Source organism: Lissotriton helveticus, chromosome 4_1 (assembly GCF_964261635.1).
Source record: "Lissotriton helveticus chromosome 4_1, aLisHel1.1, whole genome shotgun sequence".
Taxonomy (NCBI): Eukaryota; Metazoa; Chordata; class Amphibia; order Caudata; family Salamandridae; genus Lissotriton; species Lissotriton helveticus.
Window position 1 is genome coordinate 267,646,564 of NC_136063.1, and position 24,766 is coordinate 267,671,329.

General features: G+C 49.2%; 1 long non-coding RNA gene across 2 annotated transcripts in view; it reads right to left on the bottom strand.

Annotated features, from left to right (window-relative positions):
- LOC144828516 (uncharacterized) overlaps positions 1-24,766 on the bottom strand; it is a 363,899-nt gene that overhangs the window by 120,717 nt on the left and 218,416 nt on the right. For both annotated transcript variants that reach the window (XR_013610477.1, XR_013610478.1), the window contains exon 2: positions 15,440-15,582. This is a non-coding gene — a long non-coding RNA (uncharacterized LOC144828516). The remainder of the gene's footprint in view (positions 1-15,439; positions 15,583-24,766) is intronic.

Consider the following 24,766-nt stretch of genomic DNA (forward strand, 5'->3'; position numbering starts at 1 on the left):
GTCAGCGTCGGATCTGGCCCTGTGTCTCACCGCCTCAGCTCCGGCGCGGCGTGTCAAGTGTGGCTCAGGTAAGGGCAATCACCACTCTGCCTGAGGTCCGATTACTCCATGTTTAGGTGGCGCAGGCGGGAATTTTCAGGCTCTGCGAGGGGCTATCTCAGCAGGTCGTCAGGCCGCAGCAGGCTCGGGCGGATGCGCAGTCCACCCGCCCTGTCTCCCCAGGTATCAGGATCAGACCGCGTGGGTAATCACCCGGCCGTGGCCCCGCAGCGTTTGAAATGGTGTCGCTCACACCCAGGGTAACACTTCTGTAGGGCGGACTTGTGTCTTCACGCCGGGTGCACCATCAGTTGACGTGGTTCAGGATTGCAGTGTCATAACTGCGCGGCCACGCATCCGCGCTCCAGCCCCCGCAGCGCCCGCCGCAGGAGCTCCGCTCCGACCACGAGAGGCCCGCACGACCTCGGGCTCAATTTGGAGGCGCGTCCGGGGAAGCCAGGTCAGACCCCGGCCTCAGCAACAGCCTCACACGGTCTCTCCAGTTGTCGGCTCCGAGGCACCTCAACCTCCGCTCCGGCGTCTGAAAATTGGCCTCCGGGTGCACAAGGATGTCCGCACTGCAATGCGGTGGACTTGTGCCCTCGCAGTCGCGTTGTTAGCAGGATTATTTCAGGATATATGACTCAGCCGGCAGAGCTCGCTCAAGAAGCGGCCATTTCGCTGTCTGGCTAGCCACGCCCCCCACCCCCCCGGAATCGAACTTTGAACGCTGTTGTTCGAAGTCAGGTATTATAGTTGTTGCGTCATACATTTACTATACTTATATGTTAATTACTGCTAATTAAGTTGAAAACATTGTTAAATTATAAGGAGGGCTCTTGTTTTCCGTTTTAACTGATTTTTACAGATAAATACAGACAGAAAAGTATTTATTTTCCTCTCTGTATTTATTTTTCAATGTGGATAAAAATGGAAATTGGGTTATTTTTTTAGCAATTCTAAATGCTGTCATTGATGAATACCAGGCCAATAGGTCTGTCGTTCTAAAAGTAAAAGGGTTAAAACAATAAAAGAATTTTAGTAAAGAGCCTTAAAGAGCAATATATATGCTTGTATAAGAAAACATGCACATTTTAATATCAAGGTTGTGTATTGTTTATCATCTAAGAGTGTTTATATGACTGAAATCAGACATTCCTTCAGCCATGAGTGCATATTTATCAGACAAATAAATGTGGAAATCTACTCATTTCAGATTCATTTTTTCACAAAACCCAAAATATATATGGGTAAATACAGATACAATTATGTTAAAAAAATATGAATAAATACAGACGGAAATGCCCAAAAAATAAATACCATAAAACCAGGAGCCATAATTATAAGTTATAAAAGACTACTGTTAAGTTTGTTTTCACTATAAAAAGTATACATGTGTTTTAAAATTTACTTAAAACACAATATAGGATATAGGGATATTGTAGTTAGAAATTAGCATTTAAAAACCTTTGAAATTCACTTAAAAAACATAGGTTTCAGGCCCGTTACAGTTAGAAATTAGCATTTAAAAAACCTTAGAAATTCACTGAAAAACCATAGGTTTCTGGGATGTTATAGTTAGCTGGACATTTCACTTGTACAAAACCATAGAAATTCCACCGTCAGCTAACTATAACTCGCGCTACCGCAATGCACTGCTAATGATATCACATATCACTTCATGGCACGGTCAGTGACATCACTGATGACATCACAGATGATATCTCAAATTACATCACTGATGACATCATCCACGTGATAATCTGATGCACCTCCTCACAACCTAATATAACCTTAACTGTGGGCCCTCTGTATCTTCTCCACGCACACTGCTCTCATATTTTTGCTACCAATGATGTGATTGAGGAAAAACATGGCACGGCAGGAGGCAGCTGTTCTGTATACCCCAGTAGAGCCACCTTGGGAGACAGTGACACATCAGTGTCCATCATAGTAGAGAGAAGGTAGAACACATTACACCAGAAATCAGTAATTTTATGACATTCCCATGCAAGGTGTATAAAGTCGGCTTGAAGGCACAAACTTCTGGCAGAGTTTACCTCATGTAAGGTCTTACGTTTGAGGGATTTGATGGTTGTGCTAGACATCTGAGGAAGGAACTTGAAAAGGATTAATCACAGTCTGCCATTCGGTGACAGTAATCCAATCAGACTACATCTTTACATCTATCCCTCCCTTATCAGTAAGAACGTGTCACAAATCAGCTGCCCATCTTGTTCTGGCTCTAGGCTACTTGTGATTTTGGTTTGCATCACTGTGTATAATCCAGTGACAATGTGCCTTGTCGAGGTTAGACTCGGGAGTAGAGATAAGGTCTTGCAGGGTTTATTTAGGTTCTAGGGGGTAGGAAGGGTGTGCAGCACTACACAGTGCTCTGAGCCAAAGATAAGTAAACTTGTCTGTGACAGTGGTGACTTTCTCATCTCTTCCAGCAGCATATTCTACAAATGTACCCTCCGGGATTAGGTCACCAATGAAGTTTTCACCCCATCAAGTATTGTGTGAAGAGGGGTCCTGGCTAAGAGGGTACTGTGAAAGTGATTGCCCTGGTGCAAAAGAATAGGATGTGATGCACGGTTTCTGATTACCTTCCAAGATAACAGTGTGCTGGCAACCAGAGCTTGTTTTGAGCTAGTGTTTGAAAGTGGGGGATACTTGCTCTCTTTTTTGAGGACCAGCTCTTATTTATCCTCGTCAGACATTTCTCAAGAGCACGAGTGGGAAAAACACACAAATAGAAGAGAAGGAGAAAGAGAAAGACGGAAAAACTGTCAGCAACGGAAAAAGCAGGAAATGCAAAAGTGAGGAAAAGGGACAAGTAGTGTTTGGTATTGGATTAAAGAGGTCTTAGGTGGATTCAGCAGTACGCAGCCTTGGTATTCAGCGTGCTGACCTTTAATAGTGCCTGTCGGGCTTCTGAGCAGCGCTTTGGGCACCCACCCTCAATTTTAGAAACTAAGCACTGCTGGCAACTGAATTCATTTCTGATCTGACGCTGCACCGATCAGACCAATCAAGTCCCTTAGTTTAAGGGGATCTTGTTCCACACCCGGTGAGCCACATACCCAGAATTTAGCACTGTGTACCTGCCAGAAAAGATAATATATCTCAAAATCTGGGACTGCCAATCCCACTGCTGATGGGCAAACGTAAGGGTTTTCCAATTTAGATGGGTCTGCACCCCCGCCCATTCCAATGTGATCTCACCTTTTTGAAAAATTGTTCATTTAGAGGAATGAGAATTTTGAAGAATAGGTAGAGCAACTTTGGCAGGATGCCCATTTTGATTAGGGCAATTCTTGCCATCATAGAAATGATGAGGGAGATCCGTGACTTTATTTGATCTTCAATTTTACTTATTGCTGTGCCATAGTTTTTTGCTACTACAGTTGTTCTATCTCTGCTGATCCATATACCCAGGTATTTGACAGGTGAATGGGTCCAAGGGAAGGGGAATTCTAGCTCACAGATACACGTGCCAGGGGTCAGGGAAAAGACATTTTACTTTTTCCAGTTTATCAAGATTCCCTCTAATGTTCTAGAATGGCAAATTCCTGAATAATTGGGCTCAGGTTTTTTGTAGGGTTTTCCAGGTAGAGGGCCAAACTTTTGTTGTTTAAGGAATTTGTTTAGGGTCATTGATCTGAACTGTAGACCTCTATTTGCATAGTGCTGTCTAATGGCACAGGCCAATGGTTAAGATCCAGTGCATATAGAAGTGGGGACAATGGGAATCCTTGATGGGTTGCCCGTAGTATAGCAAAGGAATAAGAGAGGAGCCCATTCAATAGAATTCTAATGATAGATTGTTTATATAACATGTGAAACAAGGTTGTAAAACTGTTTAGGACGTCTGTCCTGTCCAAGACAGTAAACAAAATCTCCCACTCCAGGGATTCAAAGGCTATGGTGATATCTAAGAAGACTGCGACCACCTTCATTGCTGAATCTAGTTGATGGATCGGGGTAAAAAGAGAACGCAAACTGTGTGCCGCCGATCTGCCTGGGATACAACCAGTCTGGCATGGTAACACCAAATTTGGGTAGAGCAGTAATAGCCTATTTGCCAAAACCTTTGTCAGTATATTTGCATCAATATTAATTAAGGAAAGAGGCCACTATGTGGTGCAACGTTTAGGGTTTTTCATGGTTTTAGCTGTGCCAATAATATTGTTTCCCTCAGAGAGGTTGGGAGGATCCCAGTAGTCAACACTTCATTACAGACGATTAATAAGACATAGTTTGTTGAATGGACATTTGCCCCAGACACACCATCTACTAGTCCTGCAGAGCGGCTGAAGAGCTCCATTCCATCGCAGGCGAGAGGCCAGGAGTGGCCAGGGACTAGGCATTGGACAGCCCTTTCTTTATCTCCTTCCTGCTTTTCTTCTCCTTGTTCTGTCCTCCTCTCCCCCTTTCCGGAACTTTCTTTCCTTAGTTTTTGCTTTGTCTTTCCCTTTCTTCTGTTTGTTCTTTTCTTGGAGTTCTTTGGGCTGCTGCAGAAGTTAGAACTTGTAGCGTCAGTTGGGCCTGGGGCGGGCAACAGACCTCTACCACCCTTATTCACAACCACGGACGTCTGGCAGAGGGTGTGAAAATGGGGAGGAGGGAGGTGGGGTGGGGGAAGGGGGTTCGGGGTTTCTACCAGTTCTATTGTTTTTATGGTTCATTATTTTTTTGTTGAGGTACAGTCATAGATTCTGGAGAGTGTACGCAACTAACCATATTCCCCATACAGGGCATTACCTTATAGTCCATACATAGGTGTCCCACCACTACACAATAGCCGGTCATGATGGGTTCGGAAGATAGCCCTTTCATGGTGCTTACTTGGAATGTTAATGGCCTTGGTGACAACATTAAAAGAGGGTTGGTGTTGTCATTCATAAAACGCACCCACCTGGATGTGGTGCTTTTGCAGGAAACCCATCTTAAAGGCAAGAAATGCGGGTTCCTTGCACGGGGGGCATATACTGTCCTGGTGCATGCGGGATACACCTCCGGCTCTAGAGGAGTCGCCATCCTGATTAAAAAGTCACTGCCCTTCACAGTAAAACGTACATGGATAGATCCCCAAGGAACCTATGTGGGAGTGACAGGGTCATGGGTTAGTAGGAATATTACCATCCTATCAGTTTATGCACTGCCGAAGCTGCAGACCAGGACCCTACACGGGGTGGCAGACATATTGCTGGGGACACCGGGATCGACACATCATTGAGGGTGACTTTAACGATGTAATACATGTCCCTACAGACCGCTAGGGTGAACATGCCCATCCGCCCCCAGTTACACAATTGGCCCGCCTTGCCGACACTCGGTTTGGTGGATGTATGGAGACACTTGCACCTGGGGGATCAACAGTACTCGTACTACTCTGGGGCACATAGGGTTTATCCGCGACTTGACTACGTGTTCCACCCACAGGATGCCATTCAGGACATCCACGAGGTGAATTACATGGTGCGGGATTTGTCTGACCACTCGCCCCTATATGTGGGTGAGAGTGCCCGAACGGGATGGGGTGCTGGAGATTGTCGGTATGGAATCTACAGAACAAGGAAGTGCTCCAGGGTCTCCGAGCTGACACCAAAGTCTTCTTTGTCGAAAATCTGGGTTCAGTGCAGTCTGGAGTGATGATGTGGGAAGCATATAAAACGGTATTACGGGATGGGGCCCAGAATCGGATAGCTGGGGAAGAGGAAGGCTCAAGAAGAACTCACCACATTAGAGGCCTAAATTCATACCCTAGAAAGACGGCACCTCATGCACAGAGACCCTCAGGCTCTGAGACAGTTAACGGGTGTGCAGCATCACTACAGGATTCTGTCCACGCAAGCGGCTAAGGCACAGGCCCAAGCGACCCTGCATAGGCTGTATGACGTGAGTGACAAGTCGGGCAAGCTCTTGGCATGGCTTAGCCATAGAGAGGTGGAGGCCCGATGGGTAGCGGGTGTGGTGGGCCCCCAGGGAATATCACAGACGCGGGATACACAGATAGTACAGACGTTCGCATCCTACTATCAAAGCGTTTATGAAGCCCCCAACCTGAGGGAGCTCCCGGCCATATCAGACGACCTGGCGGACATTCATACCCCGTTATTAGACGAGGATGGTAGAGAGGGGCTAGATTCTTATATAACGGTGACAAAATCAAACTGACTATAACCAGATTACGTCCTGGGAAGACCCCAGGCCTGAACGGCCTCCCTGCAGAACTTTATAAGAAGTGCGCAGATCTTTTAGGCCCACGCCTGTTGAAGCTTTTCCAAGATGCATCCCAGGAGGGAATCCTGCCCCTGGACCTGCGAATGGCCACGATTATCCCTATTTACAAACAGGGGAAACCCCTCACTGACTGTGCTTCACATCGCCCCATATCTCTCCTTAATATAGAGGTGAACATATTGGCGACTATCCTTGCCTTGAGGCTCCTTCAGGTAATCACTACTGTAGTACATCAGGACCAGACTGGCTTCTTGCCTGGACAGGCGACCCCGCTGAATCTGCGAAGGAACCACAATTTGCTCATGAAGGTTCAGGACTGAGAAGACCCGCATCTGCTCCTGTCCTTGGACGCGAAAAAGGCGTTCGACGCAGTACATTGACCCTTTTTGGAGGCCACCTTGGTTAAATTTGGTATAGGCCCCAAGTTTCGGCACTCAATAGGTCTCCTGTATAGAGATCCCCGGGCAAGGGTTAAGGTCAAGGGTCAGGTCTCTGGAGGTTTCCCCATCAGACAGGGCACCCGACAGGGTTTCCTCTCTCCCCACTACCCTTCGCTCTTACCATAGAGATAGTGGCTTGCGTGATTAGGCAATGCCTGGAGAGTCAGTGGTTCCGAATTAAACCAACGGATACTGGGGAAGAAAATGTCTCGCTCTATGCGGATGACATTTTGCTCTATATCACTCACCCGACTACTACGATTCCCACCTTGATCTATGTAATGGATCTCTATGGGACTTACTCAGGTTTCACCATAAACTGGCACAAGTCGGTCATCTACAGTTCAAGAACCTTGGCCGCTTGCCCACTCTCCCTGGGGCCCTACAGATAGCACATACTGGGTTTACCTACCTAGGGATTTACCTCACCACAGATAAGAGGCTTTCATATCAGAGAAAGATCCAACGGGTAATAATCAATTTTGCAGTAGATGCACAGAGATGGAAATACCTTCCTCTCACAATCCTAGGCTGGGCTGCCATGTTTAAGATGATCACTCTGCCTCGTTTCCTTTATGCCCTTCAGAACAAGTACTTCCCCCTCTCCAGGAAGACCTTTCGGGCTATGGATGCAAACTATCTTCCCTTCTAAGGCTCAGGAAGCAACAGAGGGTTGCTTTGACTACACCACACCGTAATCAGTACAATAAAGGGATCTTGCTGCCAGATGTAGAGGCCTACTACTGAGCAGAACATCTAATCCCGGTGAATGAATGGATACACGCCATGGTAGACCACCCTACCTATAGGCTGGAAAGAAACACTATAGCGAATCGTACTTGCATATATTATCTCTACGGAGGATGGGGTAGGGAGTGACTTCTCCCGGCCACCCAAGTCACGTTAAAAGTATGGGACAGAGCGTCAAAGGCATTGGGGTAGGCTCGCAAAACTACTACACAGACACCTTTTTTGACACTGTCCCTAGTTAAAAGAAGTCCACAAACTGATAGGCTTTGAGGGGTGGGACGCCATAGGCATTTCTACCATAGGGGACATCATAGCCAAAGGTAAACCTTAAAGTTTCCGCGCGCTGCAGACAGATTTTGGGTTGCACACCTCCCAGTTTTTTAAGTATGCGCAACTTCGACATGCCTGGCAGGCAGAGAGCTCCTTATCCTCCTCAATGCCGGAATATGCACCACTGGAGGGGTGCCTGCTACAGGAACATATGATTACTAAGGCAGTATCACTCACATACTGGACCTTGAATAATAATGCACCAGACAGGCTGTAGAGGCTGAGGGAGACCTAGGAACTGAACTTAGGCACACTTGAAAACATAGACTGGGAAGCAGCCTTAATGCACCATCGAGAGGTGGCTATTAAATCCCATCTCTGCCTCATCAAATATAAGATACTACACAGAGTCTATTATGATAGGGCCCGACTTCACCGAATGGGTGGCACCAGCGACCCGAGTTGCCAGAGATGTGGCCATAAACAGGGAGATTTCTATCATACCATCTGGGACTGCACCGAAATACAGACCTACTGGGAGAAGGTGTTGCGGGAATTGAGCAAGGTTCTAGAAACAACACTACCACAGGACCTGAAATTCATACTGTTGGGCATTTAGATTTAGATTTAGGATACCCGCAGCTCATTTTCGCTATGTTAGCCCGGGTGGTGGCGAAACGGGATGTAGCACGAACGTGGGGAGCGGCAATAGCACCCCAGCTCTGAGAGTGGAAGGTGGGAATGGATATGAACATGGCGGCAGAAAGGGTCACCTACAAGGCGAGAGGATGCCTGAGAAAATTCCGCAGGTTATGTGGCAAATGGAGGGCATATTATGGGCTAGATGGTGGAATGGGTGATGGTTAGCGGGCCTTTTAGAGGTCCCTCCTTTAACTCGAACCATGAGTACTGGCTCGCTCATCTCCAAGCATTCCAGAAGGGGAAGAAACATGAGATACTGCAACGAAGAAAAATGTGGGAGCGACCTTTGACCCTGTCCTCAGGTAGGTCGCCCCCCAGACGCCACACGGTCCTCCCGTGACGCTGACCCTGCTGTCGACTGCCCCGCCACTGCCTGGTGCCGCGTGAGCCCCCTCAGGTGATCGCTGCAATACTGGTGCATTGTTGGTGTTGCTCCTTTATTTTTGTGCCCCTTGTTGTGCCTGGCCCCCTCTGCCTTCTGTGACCCCTCGTTTTCCCCCGCTTGGTTCCCCACTCTTCCCCCGATCCCCTCTGTGCCTTCTCCCCGCCGCTGCGTCCCTGCGGCCCCGCCCCCCTGCCGTCCCCATTCGCCGCCCCACGCACCCACGGACCCTTCACCTGTCAAGCCTGCAAATTCACCTGCCTCCGATCCTGCCCCCCGCCAGCCACGCCAAGCAACAACGACAACCACCTCAAGTGCATCCTCCTCAACACCCGCTCCGTCCACAAGCACGCCGTTGAACTCTGAGACCTACTCGACTCAACAACACCAGACGTCGCCTTCCTCACGGAGACCTGGATGAACACGTCCACAGCCCCAGATATCGCCATAGCCATCCCGGACGGCTACAAGATCACCCGGAAGGACCGCACCAATCAAACCGGAGGAGGAATCGCCATCATCTACAAGAACACCATCAACATCACGACCAACGCCAAAGACACACTCTCCACCGCCGAACACCTACACTTCCAAATACACACCGACCCCAAGACCACCCTGAGAGGAACGCTCATCTACAGACCCCCGGGCCCGCGCACACAATTCAGCGAAACCATCGCCGACCTCATCAGCCCGCACGCCCTAGCCTCACCAAAATACATCCTCCTAGGGGACCAGAACTTCCACATAAAGAAAAACAACAACAACAACACCACCACCCTGCTCGACAACCTGGCCAACCTCGGACTCAAGCAACTGGTGGAAAAACCCACCCACCGAGCCGGCCACACGCTGGACCCCATCTTCTCCGCCAGCAGCCACGTCTCCTTCAGCCACTCCACAGAACTACACTGAACCGACCACAGATGCATCCACTTCACCTTGAAAAAGAACACATCCCACCACCGCACAACAACAAATCCCCCGCAGATGCTGGAGCAAAATCACCACAGACCAGCTCATCTCATCACTAAGCCAGAACCCGCCATCCGACACCGCTGACACCAACAACGCAGCCCACAACCTCGTAAAATGGATCACCAACTGCGCCGACGACCTCGCTCCACTGAAGAACCCTCCAGGCAAGACCGGCAACAAGAAAACATTATGGTTCACAGACGCCCTCAAAGAATCAAAGAAATCCTGCCTCGAAAAAACCTGGCGCCACGTTCGGACTCCAGAAAACATGACAGCCCTCAATAACGCCACCCGCGAACACCACCAGCCGATCCGCACCACCAAAAGGACATCGTTCAAAGAGCGACTAGACAAGAACACCCACAACAGCAAGGAACTCTTCAGCATCGTCAAAGAGCTCTCCAACCCCAGCGCCAGCAACAACGACATCACACCGTCACAAGACCTCTGCAACTCCCTCGCCACGTTCTTCCACCGTAAGATCGCAGATATGCACAACAGCTTCGGACCCCAGACTCCGCCTCCAGACACAGAACCAACGACCCCTACCACCACCCTCAGCACATGGACACCCATCAGTACTGAAGACACCACCCACATCATGAACACCATCCACTCCGGCTCCCCCTCTGACCCTTGCCCCCATCACATCTTCAACAAAGCCAACAGCATCATCGCACCCCACCTCCGGAACGTCATAAACAGCTCCTTCACATCAGCCACCTTCCCGGAGAGCTGGAAGCATGCGGAGATCAACGCCCTACTGAAGAAACCCACGGCGGACCCCAAAGACCTCAAGAACTTCCGCCCCATCTCTCTTATTCCCTTCCCGGCCAAAGTCATCGAGAAGACCGTCAATAAACAGCTGACCACGTTCTTCGAGACAAACAACTCGCTCGACCCGTCCCAGTCCGGATTTCGAGCAAACCACAGCACCAAAACCGCTCTCATCGCAGCCATCGATGACATCAGGACCATGATGGGCAACGGAGAAACAACAGCCCTCATTCTCCTAGACCTCTCGGCAGCGTTTGACATCGTTTGCCATCGCACCCTAATAACCCGCCTCTTCCACACTGAGGTCCAAGGAAAGGCCCTGGAATGGATCACCTCCTTTCTCTCCGACAGAACCCAGAGAGTTCGCCTCCCTCCCTTCCGCTCAACGGCCACCGAGATCATCTGCTGCGTACCCCAGGGCTCCTCGCTCAGCCCAACGCTCTTCAATATCTACATGAGCCCCCTCGCCGCCATCGCACGCAAACACAACATCAACATCATCTCCTACGCCGACGACACCCAACTGATACTCTCCCTCACCAAGGACTCAGCCACCGCCAAAACCAACCACCAGGAAGGAATGAAAGACGTTGCAGAATGGATGAAGCTCAGTCGCCTGAAGCTGAACTCAGATAAGACAGAGGCCCTCATCCTCGGACAATCACCCTCCGCCTGGGACGACTCCTGGTGGCCCACAGTGCTGGGCTCCGCGCCTACTCCCACGGACCACGCACGTAACCTGGGATTCATCCTGGACTCCTCCCTCTCGATGACCAGGCAAGTCAACGCCGTCTCTTCATCCTGTTTCAACACCCTGCGCATGCTCCGAAAGATCTTCAGGTGGATCCCCACCGAAACCAGAAGGACCGTCACCCAGGCCCTCGTCACCAGCCGACTGGACTACGGAAACGCCCTTAATGCAGGAACCACAGCCAAACTCCAGAAACGACTTCAGCGCATACAAAACGCCTCCGCCCGACTCATCCTCGACATCCCCCGCCACAGCCACATATCCACCCACCTAAGAAACCTGCACTGGCTCCCCGTCAACAAGAGGATCACGTTCAGGCTCCTCACCCACGCACACAAAGCGCTACGCGAGGATGTATGACGTTACAACGCAGGCTATTACAACGCCTGCCTTTACAACGTGTTTTTTACATCGCAATCCATTACAACACATAGGGGGTCATTAGGATGGCGGATTTCCCGCATACTCCGGGCCGGCGGAAGCCACCGCCGGCCCGGAGTATGCGGGAAATCCGCCGAGGAGGCCTGAAAGACCCACCGCCAAATCAGGATGGCTGGTGGGTCTCCCAATCCGTCCGCCGCTTTTCCGCCGCGGTCGGAAGGCGACCACGGCGGAAAAGCAATAACATGGCTGGCGGTGTCTATCAGACACCGCCAGCCATATTAGGATGCAGGGTGAGTCATGCTTTTCCGCGGCGGCTTTTCCGCCGTGGAAAAGCATACGGACAGTCACTTTGGGGGCCCGTTGCGGGCCCCCTGGGTGAAGGTTGCGTGGGGGGTGCACATGGGGGGTACCTATGGTACCCCCCTGCGCTTGCGTGCACGAAGCGGCAGGCACCGCGCGGTGCCTGCCGCTTTGTGCATGCAAATGCACACCTTTAGTTTTTTGCATTGCGGCGGATGCTGCTTCAAGCAGCATCCGCCGCAATGTAAAACATACAGGATGTGACCGCCAGGGTGGCGGTCACATCCTAATTGCTATGGAGGGACCGCCGCTGCCCATGCGGACGGTCCCTCCAACTCAGGGGTGGCGGACGGACGCAAGTCCGTCCGCCATCCTAATCGGCCCCATAGTGCTTTTGGGTGTTGGATAGTGAATAGTTTAATTTACTATTCCAACTCCAGTCCCCGTGGACACTAGGGAAGGTGTTGGATAGTAAATTAAACGTATTCCCTATCCTAGAGCGCCCCCCAACGCAATGTGTTGTAATGGTTTGCGTTGTAATGACCGCGTTGTAATGGTAGTGTGTTGTAAAAGTTTAGTTGTAAAGGTTGTTTACCGCTCCACGACAAAGGACCCATATACCTCAACAACCGCCTCTCGTTCTACACCCCCACCCGCCAGCTCCGCTCAGCCAGCCTCGCCCTCGCCACCGTGCCGCAGATCCACAGAACCACCGCCGGAGGAAGGTCGTTCTCCTACCTGGCCGCAAAGACATGGAACTTACTCCCCGCGCACCTTCGACTGACCCAGGACCACCTCACCTTCAGGAAGCACCTCAAGACCTGGCTAATCGAGCAATGACAGCACCCCTCCCTCCCTTTAGCGCCTTGAGATCCTCACGGGTGAGTAGCACGCTCTACAAATGTATTGATTGATTGATTGAATGGGTCAAGACCTGAAGGTTCGTGTCACCCTAAGGGATAACGATGAGGGATTATATGTGATACGGATTATATATGTATGCCCCTGCATGACTGTAACCGATTTTGTTATGCTTTCTTTTGTTTTTTGTTTTGTACAAAAAACAAATTAAAAAAAAACACTTCATCACAGACCTGCAATAACCTAGGGGCCAGTAGGGTGGAGAATGTTTTATAGAATTTGCTTAGGAGGCTATAATTTTGGGGGGCCTTGCAGGTTGGCATCCTGGAAATCACAGCAGTTACTTAATCTCGAAACTGTGGGGGGGCAATGAACTGTTGCTGTGCTTTACTGAATAATGCCAGTGTCAGGCAATCTTGATAATTTATATAGTTACCTACTGTGAGAGTTATTCTGGTTGTCTAGAAGTTAGAGTAATAACCTGTGAATATGGATAGAATATGGTCTGTGTCATTTACTAGAGCCCCATTGGCGTCTTGTTGTACTATGTTTTAGGCTCCTTTGGGTCGATGTATGACTGAGGCCAGGGTCCAGCCCTGTCTTTCTTCCTCTTCAAAGACTCTGCAAATTGCATATATGTGTAAGTGTTTCACTTCTCGATCCACCGCCTTGTTGAACTCCAGGAGTTTGTTTTTCATATCTGACAATATGTGTGCATTCTTAGTTTGTGCATGCCATCTCTCTAAATTTTGTAGCTCGCTCTCCAGTCTTTTAAGTTGGGTTCGCAATGCCCTCCTCACCCTGTGTTGTTTAGCAATGCAGATTCCCCGGATATATGCCTTGATGGCCTCCTATCATATACCCTGTAATTTGATCAAATTTTCATTTAGCTGGAAGTAGTTTGCTATCACCCTTCTAATTTCCTCTCTGAACACTGAGTCTAGCAGGGGCAATGGTGTTGCGAAGCTGGTATCTCAGTCATTAATTTCAATTGCAAGTGATCTGAGAAGGTGCATGGGAGATAAATAATAGATGCAGATAATAACTGCAGATGTTCCTCGTCCTTAGCCAGTAATCTAAACAAGGTCAAGGGGAAATATGGGTGCCCTCTCGATTTTCAGCAGGCGATTCCTCCATAGGTCAACTAGATCATAAGCATTCCCACAGTGTTTTTGCTGTAGCTTTTTGAGTGCAGGTAGATGGATATGAGTAATCCATGTGTCAGGCTAATACTCGATTGAAATCCCCTCCCCATTTGTCAGCTTGAGGATTCAATGTAGTGCACTTATGCGATAGCTGCTTAATGAATACAGGGTCACCTGCATTTGGTCTGTATACATTAATGAAGGTAATGTTTACCATGAACAGTCTCCTGTATCAGGTTGAATCAGTCCTGTTGATCATTTATCTCATGTAGCAGGGTAGGGGGCACACCACACTCGTGGTCAGGCATGTGATGAGTATGTGGACAATATTCTATGGCTGCACCGTTTGGTCATCAACTGATGTGAAGCATCGAGGTGCGTCTCTTGGGGTAAGGGTATATAAATTCCATGTTGATCCAGAAATGCTAGCATGTGTCTAATTTTGTGTGGGTTATTTACTCTCCCAACTTTCCAAATCAAGAGATAGAACAAACCCTTTCCCCCATTTTTCCAATACTTAATGACCTATTTACCTGCACCAATTTGCCATCTGTTTTGACCTGCACACCCTGGAAATGGGTAGGGTAATCTTTCAAAATGTTTGAGTGATGCTTACTGAGAAAATTTTTGTAGGTTGTGCCCAGCAATAAGTCCCACCTTTCACTCTCACTCTCACTAGCCACCCCAAAACGCCAGTGGAAATTTCACCAACAGTTAACAGAATCCATGTCCCTTTGAGGGCACTAGGTTGTAGGACAACAGAAATTAGAAAAGTGCACATTCTTGGGGAGCACCTGGTGGGCACCTGTGGGAGCCGGCCTGCTAACACCTTCTATACAGATTGAGGGATGTCTGCCACCTGGGAAAGGTGCCTTGGTATGTGCACAGTGGTGATTGCAAAAGTTAGGTAATGTGATGGGTCCTACGGTCTGCTGGAATGTAGATGAACAGGAGACAGCTCATACTCAAAGGGTGCAAGAAGCCTCTCCGCGTGGCGGCCATCTGGAAGCCTGGCTCTCAGGCGACCCGAGGTTCTGAGACAATTTGGCCTCCTACAGGGTTTATTCAACAGCTGACCGCTCACTACCTAGAAATGCTTTTTATTTTTACTGTAGTGTTGCAGCATCGGAACAGCTAGCACTTTATTCTGGATCCACGAGTACTTTGAAGAATGTGTCAGCTAGTTCAAGCCATACAGTGTTCAGAATAGTCAATACCAGATGTTCTAAAATTTGTGCCAGAACCAATAAGCAGCCAAGGTAATTTCCATAAAAAGGGTGTGCCACAGGCTTGCCGTGTGATCCCTGCTATGATCCATCCTAGTTGTATCACTGTGGAGTATTTGAAGATTTGCTACTACTTTCTTTAAAGCCTCAACAAAGTGAGAATTGTAATTATCTTGGTAGCCTACCTTGAGAGCCCGGCTCTCAATCTGCAACTCCAACCTCTTTGAGCTGCTATGGTGCCTGCTCCTCTTGCTGCTGCTTCAGTTCCTTTTGCTGACATCTAGATATGGCGATTTCAACCAAGCTCATACATACTGATTGCTGACCACTGCAATGATATATTTCAGGGAGAATTAGCTCAAGATCAATAAGGCCAAGACAAAAATAATCTAACGTGGATGGACAACACCAAAGCAGAAACAATATCAGTTGTACCTTAAGAGTAGAGGACTTGAGAGTGTGGAGACATACAGGTACATAGGTGTTGTGCTTGGTCCACGCAGCAAAGCTGTGTGATTACCTAAACAATGCAGTTGAAGCCAAAGCTGGAGGACTTTTTACTCAAAGTGAAGACTTTCAGTGTACACACAAGCAACTACGCCCATAGAGCCTTTTAGAGAACAAGAGTTGGGCTATATCATTGAACCTACCTAAATATCTACCTTGAGCAGTCATCACTGCTGACACTGTTGTCTCTTCAATACAGACCCACAAATAATACTTCATGCAATTAGAAGACGTACCGTGGCTTCAACAAATCTATGTGGGCTCTGTTGGAAGTACTATCTAAGCCATTCCTTCTGGTTGAAACAGAAGCAGAAGTTTGAAAAAGCCAAATTTCCTAGATTTATTGGACTCACTCTAGCCATTGTTCATACAGGTTGGTCATTCTCCACTGTGCATCATCAGCCACCAATAGAAGAGTAAATACTTTACCCTTGCCAGAAGCAATGCCCTCACAATTGTTTAAATCAAATAAGAACTGGGAAGTTAGTTAAAATGATATCTGCCAGGGGCGTGGCTTCGAGAGTCAATATGGCTGTTGCTCTCTAAAAGGGATCCAGACCCCTCCGTCATTCGCCCACATCCTGAGGCTCCTTTCGGCACCAAAAGGCAACCAGAGCCGGTAAAGCAAATACGCTGAATTCACCTGTGTTGGACCCGGAACCACGAATCTCTGTCCCGCAGTATCTGTGGCTGTGGCACTGACCTAATCTGACGTGCATCCACAGGCAAACTGGCAGCGGGAACCTAGGCTCCACATCCAAAATGAGAAGAGCTGAGGGCCGCGGTGAAGCCTGGCCGGAGACGGAGTTGGCCCTCCGGATCGGTGGCGGCTCTTTGACCATGAGTCGGACTGCTGCAGTTGCCTGCTGCACGAAGGTGCGCCCAACAGCCTGACCCTGGCACCCAGGTAAGACGGCGACCGCCAGGCAAGACGCGTGAGGCCCGGCGTCATGTCCTCCCCCGTGGTGGTGTCGGTGAGTGAAAATGCCAAGGGAAGGGACAAGTCGAGCATCGACGGCCCTCCACCAACAATATGGCTCCCTGGGACAGGAGGAGAGGCCGCTATACGCAGGAGTGACGGAGTCTGGCCTGCGGCCTAGAGGCAAAACTGCATCTGTGCCCGGGGCCCTGGGAACGTCTGCCCTGTCTGCGCAGTCTCCATGGGAGACCCACACCAGACTGCCTTCCCTGCACTGGGGTAACCAGGGCTGCTGTGTCTGTGATAAGTCTCCTGGAGCTGATGTGACGGCCATGAGGCGAGCTAAGGGCTAGATTGCAGTTGACCAGCGGGCAGCGGGCCTGGGCCTGAGGCGAACCCATAACTGAACTATCCTCCAGTGCCTCCTGCCGACAGAAGGACTAATCCTTGGAACGCAGGGATAACACATACACTAAGGTACTGTGCGCTTCCTGTGCCCTGTTCACCCAAGACAGCGAGGCCGGGAGACCCCTGCCTCCCCTCCTCTAACCTTGACCCAGGCAGGGGGATGGGGCGTGAACCTGCCAACACTTACCTGATGCCCTCCTGGGGTCTCACCTCCCTCACCCAGCACAAGAAGTGGCATGCACGGCCCTGAGGCCCCAGAGGGACTTGAAGATGGTGAGTCTCGCCCCAGTGAGGTGCCGGCCCTAAAGAGATGGGCTTGTGCATAAAGCAAAAGACACGGCATCACCAGGCAAGTTCGTCCAGAGTCTCTTGGCACTGAGACCCTACAACCGCCACATGCAGCCCTGACCCTCGGTGACCCACACCCTGCTGCGAGCGCCGCCTTGGGCACGTGGCATAGGTGATCCTGATCTCCATACTGAAGATACAGAGAAGAGTGGGAAGAAGATTCAGTAGCCCACAAAGCTCAGCACAGATGCCAGCATAGGAACAGGGGGACACACGCTGGGTGCAATACTTTTTGCAGTGACGGAGTTTGTCCTCTGGTCTGCAGTCCAGGTGCCTTATACTTCTCACCGGCCGGCCTGGGAGCTTCCGAAATTACTGCACTGACTCCCCACCCTCTAACCCCATCAGTGTGGGAAAGGATAAAGTAACAAAATCTCCGCCAACGAAAACCCCAATGGAGCAGTAGACCACTGGCGGGAATGGTCCTAGGGAAGCCGTCCTTGGCAAGGCATTCCTCCCCGAAGGAAATCTTGTCACGATCCTGCAAGGCATACGATCCTCCCAAGATTCTGTGGAGAATAAAATTGGGGCGGTGCGCGTTGACATGGCCCTCATAAGACAAGACCTCTGCAATGCCACAGCCCGCATCACAGAGGCAGAATCCCACCTGTCTACAATTGATGATGATGTCCATTGTTTGAAAGAACAGGTTACGCAACTCCAATCCCACACGAGAGAGCTACACCGACATGCAGAAGATGCTGAAAATCACTTACGGCGCAGCGATCTCCGTCGAGTAGGCATTCCCGAAGGGATCGAACCCAGACAAGCGGCAACCTTTGTAGAGAACTGGATTAAATCATGGATGCCAGCAGATGGATTATCAATATGGTTTGCAGTGGAATGTGCCCACCGGGCTCTTGCGCCCAGACCACTGCCGGGTGCCTCCACACAGGCCGATTATTGCCGGAATCCTCAATTTCAAAGACAGGGATGCCATCCCACAAGCAGCGCGCTCTCATACAACCCTGTCTTACCAAGGTCACAATGTCATGATTTTCCCAGACTATACCAGGGAGGTTCAAACACAGCGCAGATCCTATGTGGAGGTAAAACAGAAATTGCGAGCCCTGAATCTTCAATGTAGACTGTAATTTATGGCTCATCTCAGGGTGGTCTTCCGGGGTAAAACCCTCTTCTTTGACACCCCGGAAGAGGCATGGACATGGGTGACTGAAGAGCGTCTCCTCCAACCCCACGCGACTGCCTCTCTGCCTTCACTGCACTCTGAAACTATGGCACCCACAAGTTTTAGACCCTAGAGACAACGCACTCGCTCTCGTAGAGGATGGAATAACCAGAGGGGCATGTCATCCTCGCCCACAACAGCCGTCCGAGCTTCCAATTAACTGCTCCACCTTCCGAGAGCCACGGCTTTGCCGCAAGACCAAGCAACGTAAGAGACAAGATCTGAGGGAGGCCCCAGTCACCGCTGACTGCTGGAGTGGAAGACACTCATCTCTCGCAGACCCCGATGATCTAATGGGCACCCGGTCCAGGTCAAATCCCTGGAGCCATCTGTAGATGGCATCTGTTGAACGCTGCTGTTGACATTACTGGCTCTGATGTAATCAATGAGACTTGCTTGAGACTCAAACATTTCCTGCTACATGGAGGGGTCCACCATGTAACTCATACACTATGCCAAAAGTTTAGTCTTGTTATACCTTGTTGTAGTTAGGGCAACAGATGCTTCCCTTCAAGAAGTATAGGGTGGGGGGTTGGTTGAGGAAAGGGATCAGGAACGTTGTCCCAAAGTTAAATTCAGTTTTGCTTTGTAGACGCAGCACCCACTTTGCCACATTAGACGCATGCACACATCAACGCCAGTGTGAACTAACTAAGCCTCCAGAGCACTCTGGCCCTCGGACACCCCAGCCCACCAAATATGCTACTGCTCGCCCTAATCCTGCACAAGCACTATGTCCATAACCCAATATCAGGGAGACCCCATTCAAATTCTTTCCTGGAATGTTAATGGGCTCCTGGATAAAGTGAAGCACACAGCAGTGTGACGTCCTTTTGCTCCAAGAGACGCATCTTATGGGGAAAAATTGCCCCTTTCTTGCCCTCCATGGGTTTGACAGGGTCTGGCATTCCGGGTTTGAACAGGGATCCTGGGGTGTTGAAATTCTCCTGCACTGTACTCTTCCCTTCACTCCCACCAGCGTAACCACTGATCCGCAATGCCGCTTCATGGCCCTCACTGGGACCTTAGGGAACGCAACCGTTAATCTGGTCTCGCTTTATGTGCACTTAGTAACCCTCACACCCACTCTGAGCGCAGTGGTTGATACTATCTCTTCTCTACCTCCAGGTTTGACAGTAGTCGGGGGGGACTTCAATGCAGCCATGCAACCAACCCAAGAGGCCACTGGTATGCCATCTCCGTATAGGACCCAGCATGCCAAGCGAATGACGAAATAGGCAGCACAAATAGGGCTATGCGATGTCTGGCAGATGTGGAACCTCAGAATGCGGCAATATACCCGCACTTCTGCAGCGCACCACAACCACGCTTGCATTGACCTGCTCTTTATGCCAGCCCCTGACTGTCGTACTGTGACACGTGTCCGGATTCTCCCAGAAAGGCATATCAGCCAATTCACCCCTCATCCTTCAGGTGGGAGGCCCAGCCATTACCCTTCGCCCCCTCTGGTGACTCAATGCCTGGTTTCTCCAAGATGATAACTTTCGACATGCACTCAAGAAAATTTCAATCAATACTTTCAAGACAACCAAAACTCGGTCTCCTCACAAGGCACACTGTGGGATGCTGGCGAAGCCACAATTCGAGGGTTCGCTACGGGATATATCAGGGCCAAGCAATTGGCTAGAGAGAGCCGACTCTCGCCCCTGGAGGCCCAGGTGGCACGCCAAGAGCAGGCCATAGCTGGGACAGAGCATGGAAGAGAAACCCGACAACTTGAGCTCCTGAGAGTAGAAATAAAGCACCTATTGCTCGAATCGGCAAAGCTCCTGTGGAGGTCCTTTGTGTCCCGTATCTACTGATGGGGGACAAGAATGGTAAACTACTCCACTTGCTTACCTCCCAACCCCTAGCGACCCTAATAGTCCCAGAGATTCACGACCAGCAAGGTCACACCCACCGTACACCTACCTCCATTGCCCAAGCCTTTGCTAACTACTACTCCTGGCTTTATGCTGTTGATTGGTCCCACAGCCCTGGCACAGAGGCACTGGATCTTACTCTCCTTCCCTGGCTAACAGAGGTAGGAAGGACCCTACTAGACCAACCTATTACAGCAGAAGAAATAGGAGAGGCTATTTCCTCATCCGCATCCGGAAAGACGCCCGAGCCCAATGGGTTCCCAACTAAATACTATACAGCCTTCCGTGAAACCCTAATACCTCACCAACACGTGCTCTACAAAGAAGCGATTGAGGTGGGAGCTTTTCCGCCGGAGATGGATATGGCAACAATTGTGGTTATACCTAAAATGCAGCACCCGTCGGCCTCCTGCTCCGAATGTCGCCGATTTCATTAATCAACACTGAAGTTAAAATCTATGCAACAATCCAAGCAACACGCCTTAAATGGGCCCAATCGCAACACGAGACACTGCATACAATGCCTTCACCTGGCGCTAGCCCACCACCAACTTCTCACACCTTACCTCACTCTCTTAATGCTAGACTTAGAAAAAGCCTTCAATACTGATGATTGTCGATATCTGGAGGGGGTGTTGGAGGTGGTGGGCACGGACCACCACTTCCAAAGTCTAGTGCGAGTATTATATTCTAACCCCTCAGCATAGGTGCTTATAAATGGAGCTCTCTCAGACACTTTTCTGATTCAAAGAGGGACGAGGCACGACTATCCCTATAACGCGCCTCTCCTTCAAATACTTAGGCATTTGGGTGGCAATGATCCCTGAACTCACCTGGTCACTTAATGTTAGTCCCCTTCGAAAGTGGACCTCCGTAGGTGACAATCCTTTCCTCTCAACCCGATGGACAGAGTTGCCCTGTTTAAGATTATGGTGCTCCCTCGGTTCCTGTACATCATCCAGAATCTTCCACTCCACCTTACTCGAGGGTGGTTCCGATCACTGGACAGCATGGCCACAGCCTTTCTCTGGGGTACCTCAAGACCGCGTTTGGCCCACACCTCCTGTCAAAAGGTCCCATACAACGGGAGAATGGGCATGACCAATCTCTTTCTTTACTATTTGGCCACTCGCCTCCTAGTGATCACCGGTGGCTGGTCTGACCCTGTGTATCAAATAGAACTAGAGAACCTAGCGTTCTCTTGGATCCAGTCCATGCTCTAAGGAACCTCGATTACCCACTCACTCCTCGCAGTCACTAGAGAGGTCCTGGTTGCCTGGTGCTCAGCATTGCGATATACACAATGGGACAAAAAGCTGACACTATAAACACCCTGTGAGATGGAACCTGGCTTGGCGACACAGGGACACTAAAGGGCAACCACAAATGGGACTTGATTAGAATTTTACAGCTCAGGGACATATAGAGAGGGAATCACTTGTGTTTCTTCCAAGACCTACAAAACTCAGTAACAGTACACCACACCCAACTCCATAAATACCTGCCACTCCGACACCCCCTCTCCCCCTGCACACCAGTAGGCACCACATTCCCAGAATGTAGTCCCTTAGCAGCCTGAATCCTGATGGGTGACCTTGGGAAAGGAGGGGTCTCTAAGGTTTTTAAATCCCTAGTTAATAATTCTCGGACCTTTCTGGACCCCCTTAGATGGGGTTGGGAGACCTGGCTGGGCCCCTTGGAGAAGGAAGACTGGAGGGACGCCTAATGGCCCCCAGCACAATCACTATTTCTGCTAAGCTTTGGCTAGTACAGCTTTACTACCTCCACCCTGCTTATCTGGCCCATTTACACGGGGCAGGATTACAGGCTACCCCCATATGCTCATGATCCCAGATAGAACCGGCTGATTTCTACCACAGGGTGTGGGTCTGTGACCCGTTATTGGGAGGCAATAGCGTCCAAACTGAGTAGTGTCCTTGGTTGGGAGATCCCACTTAGCCCACTAGCCCTGCTCCTGGGAATCATGGATAGTCTGAATGGGACCGGAGCAGACAAAACCTTTCTCAGCACAGCTACTATGATAGCCAAGCATGATATAGCAGCGGCATGGAAGGACCCTGTCCCCCCGGTATCACTAAATGTATAGAGGGTAGATTGGTGCGCTGAAAAAGAAAAACCAATCTATGAAGCAATAGGTTGCCCTTCTAAGTATGGCCTAGTGTGGGAGAAATGGTAGGGGTTAACCAGGAGACCAAAGGGTTGGACACTCTGGAGCTGAATATGCAGACTTAAACTTCGCACTGCAAATAAGCAACATTTCTGCATCCCCTGTAAGATCTCTTGGTGATGCTAATTTTTTACCTCTATGCCTTCTTAAAACCAATTAAATTTGTTATAAAAAAAAAGATATCTGCCATTTCAAGATATGATTGACAAACATCTAGAAAAATGTTACTCCTGTATTGATTTCATGAAGAACAAAGAACCAGATACTTCTTCAGCATAATAAGTACAACAGGGGCAGCATTATCAAAAGTGCCCCTGGGACACATCAGGTGTCCCCCACTTTTTGAGTGCAGAAGTCACTTTGGTGTTACAGAAGAGGCAGCAGACAATTGCCCTGCCCCTTCTGCAATACAGTTTGCGCTGGTGCTCAAGTACTGATCTTAAGGGGGCATTCCTTCAATTGCATGGCAGTGTGGCCCCATGCAAAAAAGGAACCTCTTTGCCTCTGGATTTACGTAAACACTGGTTCAGTTATAAAGAGACTGTCAGGAGGCACTTGCCACATAAAGGTGACACACAGTCAGTACACCCCCAAGAAATGCTCCTTGGATGAGGAGCATGGGTGTCACGTGGACCCCACAGACATCCCCCTGCAGACAGGTGCAGTCACTCACTGCACCCACCTACATGGAGATCTCTACGCCCTTTCAAATGCAGACTGGTTTGCTGTCTGCACAGTGAAATGCTGGGCCATCTTAAACACCTGGTCCTATTTTTACAAATGTGCTGGCCCCCCCAAACATGCACATGTTTAGGGCTACACTGAGGACTCCTTGACCCAATCTGTGAACAGCATATCCAGATAAAGGTGCGCATTGGCGCAGACCAGGGTAATGGATACTTTTTGTAATTGGCCTAAGTTATTTCAAGAGGGGTGAAATGACGATGTTATTATATGACCAATTGTCAGACGTTATTGCAAATGTGAGTAGAGCTTCCATAGGTTTGCAGGGCAGGGAGGGGGAACCATGACGCAACCAAGCAAAAAAGTACAAAACCTCAAATATGGACCTATATTCCTTTTCACATTGAGTAAATCTCTAAAGTGTTAGAAGCGGATGCCAAAGAGGAGAACTTCACAATGTTATGAAAACATATATATTTAATGATTTTTTAGAAAAAAGTTTTTTTTAAAAAGACTTATATGCATCTGTACAAATTGTCATTTTATCGTCAGTAAGAAATACATCACTTTTACATACATATTTTTTCTCCACAAAAAGTCTATGAGATTTAAAGCTAAACGTGTGCCCTCTAATGACAGCTATTCTTACCACTCATACATGCATACTAATGTGTCAGTCATACCATTCCTATTTGTAAGAAAAAACAACCTATCAACAAAAGCTCAAATACTGAATACAACATACAACAAACATAAGTGACAGCTCTAAGGTGTACTTAGTGGAAAACTCAAAGAACCAGATGATAAAGTTCTGCTGGTGTAGGTGGAGTTAACCAGTCTGTATCCTCAACAGGTAGATGTTGGGCCAACGTACGTTTCGGTGAATGTCACCTTCCTCAGGGCCAAAGACAATATGTGCAAATGACATAAATATTTATGATATTAAAAAAGGAGAGTTGGAGGGCAAAATACAATTTTCTATGGTTTAGGTGCTACGAGTAAAAGTTGAAATGAAGGACTGTGGTTGGTCATTCCTCTATCAGGTGAGAGAATCAGGAAGCTGTTGCATATAAGGGGTGATTACTGATGGTTTGTGTTTTCTGCAGTTGGGACACGTCCCCAGAACCCCCGGTCGAGAGAACAGATCTGTGAGAATCAGGCAAGTTTTAAACCGTCTGTACTGCCCCTACGAATCCTCGTTTCTTTTGGGCCATAACTCCGGAACCCCCAGCTTCGGCGCCAGCACATTTGAAACAGATATACAAACTGGCATAAAAAGCAATACCATAGTAAACAACACCTCAGAAAACACAAACCATCAGTAATCACCCCTTATATGCAACAGCTTCCTGATTCTCTCACCTGATAGGAACCGCACCTAATACT